Source organism: Marmota marmota, unplaced genomic scaffold, assembly GCF_001458135.2.
Source record: "Marmota marmota marmota unplaced genomic scaffold, marMar, whole genome shotgun sequence".
Taxonomy (NCBI): domain Eukaryota; kingdom Metazoa; phylum Chordata; class Mammalia; order Rodentia; family Sciuridae; genus Marmota; species Marmota marmota.
Window position 1 is genome coordinate 728 of NW_026005369.1, and position 5,193 is coordinate 5,920.

Consider the following 5,193-nt stretch of genomic DNA (forward strand, 5'->3'; position numbering starts at 1 on the left):
CTCTTTTCACTATCTAAGGACACGACAAGATGGCTTCTGTAAACCAAGGAGGGGCCTATTCCTGATATCTTGGACTTCCCAGACTCCAGATTTGTGAGAAATAGATGTCTGTTGCCTAAGCCATCCAGTTTATAGTATTATGTTAGAGCCTCCCAAGTTAAGACAGGTCCACCTCTTCCTTATCTGAATTGTGTCCATCACAAAGCTACAGTTTAGTTAGACAAAAGAACATTTGTTTTATAGGGACCTTGAGTTCAAAGTGACACAGAAATGAAGCATCTTCCTCCCTGGCAGGCAGTGCCAGCCTAGGTTGTCCTTAGGACAACAGGGGACATGGAGGAGAGAGAGGAGATAAAAACATAAGCCCACTATTCAACGAGCACACCCCACTTTATATATTTTACCCAGGTACCCTGTGGGATGTCATTATCCTTGTTTCCAAGATGAAGAAACAGCTATAAGCAGGAGCCAGTTTAATCAATTCCAAAGTCAATGACTATGTATCCACAGAAGGGCAGAATCTCTTGGGCTGTGAATCTACTCCTGACACCTGTTCTTTGTAACCTCTCCAGCAGCCTGGGCACCACAAGGTCATGTGAGTTCTCAGAATGGGTTTCCCCAAGACCCCACAAACTTCCTCTAACTCCTCCCAGTACACCTGATGTTTCTTCATCTCCTGAAAATGAGCTCTTCTTTCCCTGCCTTTGTACTGATGGTTGGTTCCCCTTACCCGTTGTTCATCTTCCCTTTTCCATGTCTGATGCCTTCACAGCCCTCAGATCCTCTCCCCGAGGAAGGCTCCCCAGTTAGTCTTTCCTCAAGTTTCTAAGGAAACTTAATACCTAAGTTCTTGTTTGTTTTCTTCAGAGCAGTTATATAATTTGAGAATATTTTGTGTCTCTCCCTCTCCAGAATATATGTTCCTATGGACAGGCACCCTGTCTGTTTAGTGACAATTACCCATTGGAATTGCTTCTTGTCCCTTTTAAACACAAAGCAGGAAGGCTAACAGTTCGCCTGCTTTCTTGCAGTGAAATGTCCTAAACCATAAACAAAGAATAAAGCCTCTGGAAGGGGAAGGGGATGGCTTTCTGCAGAATCACAGAAAAGCATGGCATTAGTGAAGACACTTTGTTTCTCAACTAGGTAAAGTTTCCTAACTAGGCAAAAACTAAAACACAGATGATTATAGGTTTCTGCCTATAATCCTGAAGACAATCATGGTGACAGTAATGGTGGCATTATTACATGCCTGGGACTTTATATACTTCTCTCTGAACTACCCTGCAAGATGGAGACCTACAAATGCATATGAGAAAACTATAAATTCAAAAGAGATCTAAGGTCATTCTATTGATAGTTCGACAAATGTCATACTGAATATATTGCAATATTATTCTCTCAAGTTTTAGTTACAATGTTCTCTACATGGCCCATTTAAACACACAAACATGTATTATTGCATTTCTCCTACTGTCTCTCATCTCCTCCCTGGCCCGCGCCACAATGGAATAATAACAAGTCTCCAAAATCATATTCAAATCAAATGGTAGATTTATTGGCCATCTCTGTTATACAATAGGTGAAAATATCTCAATTTAGGATATTCTAAACTTAACTTTGGCTTCCTGTTATGCTGAAAGACCAGGGCCAGGCACAAAGGCTGACAATCAGTGGACAACAGAAGTAAACTGCTGATGGTTCACAAGTCTACATGATTCATTCCACAGTTTTAGGACCTTTTTGTTTTTGTTCCTTTCATAGCATCTTCCTCTTTTCAAATTCCTTCAGAAACAGAAGAAAAGGAGGAGAGAGGGGAGATAAAAACATAAAAGATCCAAATTACACTCTTGGTCAAAATGATTCTCAAACCTATTATCTTTAAGATCCTTTGAAGAACCAAATTACAAGAATTAAAATATACCAGAACGAGGGTGCTTAACACAAAATAACAGCTTTCAAATCAGTCTATGTCAGCTTAAATCTAATTAAGCTATATGCAGAGCTTCAACTTTATGTCTCTCAACTCAGAAGCTAGAGAGAGGCTATAAATAATACTTATTTTTTCACTGGAGTGTTATTATTAGGAGGGGACAAACTTTGTTGTGTTTATCCAAACCACAACAGGCCTTTTACTAAGGCTATGGAAACAGATTTGCTTACTTTCTCACAGAAGAAAATTAAGTAAAGATTCAGTTAGAATTGGAACAAAGTGTCAAAAACATTAGAAACACTTAAAACAGAAGAATACCTTAAATAAGACTTTGTTTAAGGAAACAATACTGAAAATTACATTTTTCTAGATTGTAACAAATAGCACCAGATAAAATGTGTAGATGCCTGCTGCCACTTACTGGAGCAAAATGGTAACACACATCTCCAATGTGAATTTAAACATTTATTTTTCTCCTTTTCCTCCACTTTCAAAAAGAATTCTTCCCACATTTTATTACTCACCCAGACTGATTTCAAACACTATGGCACATAGTGTTATATTCCAAACGATAGGATATGAAAAAATTCAATACACAAGTAGTTCATAAAATTATCTCTAAGACAAGAGCAAAGAAGATTACATATAGTCAGGATTTTTAAACTCTATCTGAATATTGTTCCCTTCTGGGAAAACAATTTTTCTTGTTTTCACCATGCTTGAAAAATAGGGTTTTTGTTTTTTTGTCAAAGCTATAGTCCTGACAAAAACAGAGGTAGAGAAGCCTTAAATGATCACTCAAAGAAACAAGCTAATAATCACTATAGAGATTATGGAAAACAAAAGATCATTTATAATACTTTAATCATAATATGGTATTAAAAAGGAAAAGCAAAGAAAATGGTTTAAAAGTTATTCCTCCAACCCATAAGTGACATGGCATCACAGAACATCAAGGCCAGAAATGAGAACCTGAGTCTCCCCACTCTCCTCTTTAGACTTCCCTCTACCGCAACTCCCTCTTTATAGTTTTAGTTTCTTGTTACTCAGCCTTCAGCCCCTCTCCTTGGAAACAGAAACAATAAAACAATATGGGGTCAGGTGACTATAACCTAAAGGCTCTCCTTCAGGGGAAAAGAAGAAGAAACATAAGGCAGTTTTCTACACACACTCTCTCCATTCCCAAAATCATGGGAATGAAGAAATCATGGCACTATGGCCTCCAATATGTCATTTTTGCATGTCATATCTTATTGTTTATAGAACAGCATATCCCAATATTTAAAGAAGACCAATTTTTAAATGAGAAAGTTTCTTACTTAGGGGATAAGAACATTAATAGAGTGCAATCAGAATGAAATAAAAAATTAAGACCCAGAAGAAAAGACCATGATTTCCAGGCATCCAGTGTCGTCCCACACTGAGAAGTCCCATAACTTCAGAGCACTTGGGCCATTATCAGTACTCACCTTGTAAATGGTGGTGCCCAGTTGTGCAGGAGACATGCTGACTACAACTCCTGCACTCTGAAGGGCAGCAATCTTCTCTTTAGCTCCACCTTTTCCTCCAGCAATAATTGCTCCTGCGTGACCCATTCTCCTGCCCGGGGGAGCAGTTAAACCAGCAATGAAGGACACTACAGGCTTGGCATTTGGACCCTGCAGAGAAAGTGATAATGGTAAACAATCTAATGAAGAAGTTAATCAAAATCATGACTGTTGGCAAATGGTAAAAGCCCCTCAATTCATTCTAAAAAAAAACCCATACAAATACTGAACTATAACTGAAACCACTATATGCTTCTTAAAGATGACTCAACTTTCCAAACAAACTCAGGAAAATAATCCTGATCAAATTTTTATATCTGTTGAATATTAACAGCTTTGCTGGCACAAGCTGGTTTTTTAAAAATTATTATTTTTAGTTGTCTATGGACCTTTATTTTATGTGTGGTGCTGAGAATCAAACCTAGTGCCTCACACATGCTAGGCAAGTGCTCTACCACTGAGCTACAACCCCAGCCCCACAAGCTGTTTTACAAATATATATATGAATCTTTCATTTGAAAAACACAGGAACATACCTGAAATTTTGTTATATGACTTATAACAACAATGATCTAAGACCCAAGATCGGTTTGCCTTATTTTAATGGAATTTTATGTCTCAATTCCTTTTTAGTTAATGCTTAATAAATGTGTTAAAAAAGGGGGGGGGGATACACTGGTAAGACCTAGGACTCAAGATTCAATTTCATATTGACTAAAGTGGATTGCCCTTGGATAAGACACATCGCTTCTCCAGACCTCTGCTGCTTCATCCAGAAATAAAATGGCCGAACTAGATTGGTGGCCAACAGCCCTTTCAACTCAAATTCTATAGTGTCTAAGAAGGAAGATTAGGATTAATTTTATTCAACAAAAATCCATTTTAATGTGCCACCTCTGTGCATATATCACTGTACTAGATTGAGGTTTAAAAAATGCATGAAAACTTAAGAATTTCTGGGCTTTGAACTTACAATATAATTAAAGAAATGATATTAAATAGGTTTTCATATTCATCAGCTAAGAAATGACATACAGCAATGTATGAATATATGGTTAAATTTTACATCGAATGATGCCATGTAATAATACTTACTATCTTAGAAATTAACACTCAAAACTTATAAGTATATTTCAATTCATCTGAAAAGATAACTTTTTAGAATGGTATTAAAAACATTCTTGTGAGAAGAGTGGCATTTAACAACAATTTTGGAACTCCTGTTTAATAAATGACAAATGATACTGCTTTTGCATTCAATCTGTTATAAATGTTATTTTAGTTGAATTATTTTAGATGAAAATCTGGCCTCACCCAGATATGCAGCTGAAAATGGGAAAAATATTTTAATTGCTTTACAGATAATGGTGGATATTCTTTTTTGATATTACACACTTCTATTAAAATGGCAATTTTTTAAAGGTTAGATGCAATGTTAGAATCTGACACCATAGTAATGAACTTTTTGTTCTTTGTTATTTTGAAATCTATTAGTCTGTCTTGTATTTTGAATAACTCTTCTACTCACACAATTTTATAGCATGCTTTAAAAAACGCATGAAAATGTAAGAATTTTGGGGCTTTGAACTTACAATATAATTAAAGAAATGATATTAAATATGTTTACATATTCATCAGGTGGAAAAATATCCTAAATGCTGACATACTTCATTATTCAGTTTCAACAAATCACAGCCATTGTATCACTACCAA

The 5,193-nt window shown here is 36.2% G+C and overlaps 1 long non-coding RNA gene across 1 annotated transcript; it reads right to left on the reverse strand.

The window, feature by feature from the left end:
* Positions 1-687: 687 nt before the first annotated feature.
* LOC107134290 lies at positions 688-3,591 on the reverse strand. The gene is made up of 3 exons (XR_001502426.2): positions 3,403-3,591; positions 1,520-1,785; positions 688-702 (listed from the first exon to the last, which is right to left on the reverse strand). It is a non-coding gene; the product is annotated as an uncharacterized LOC107134290 (long non-coding RNA).
* Between the last annotated feature and the right edge of the window lie 1,602 nt (positions 3,592-5,193).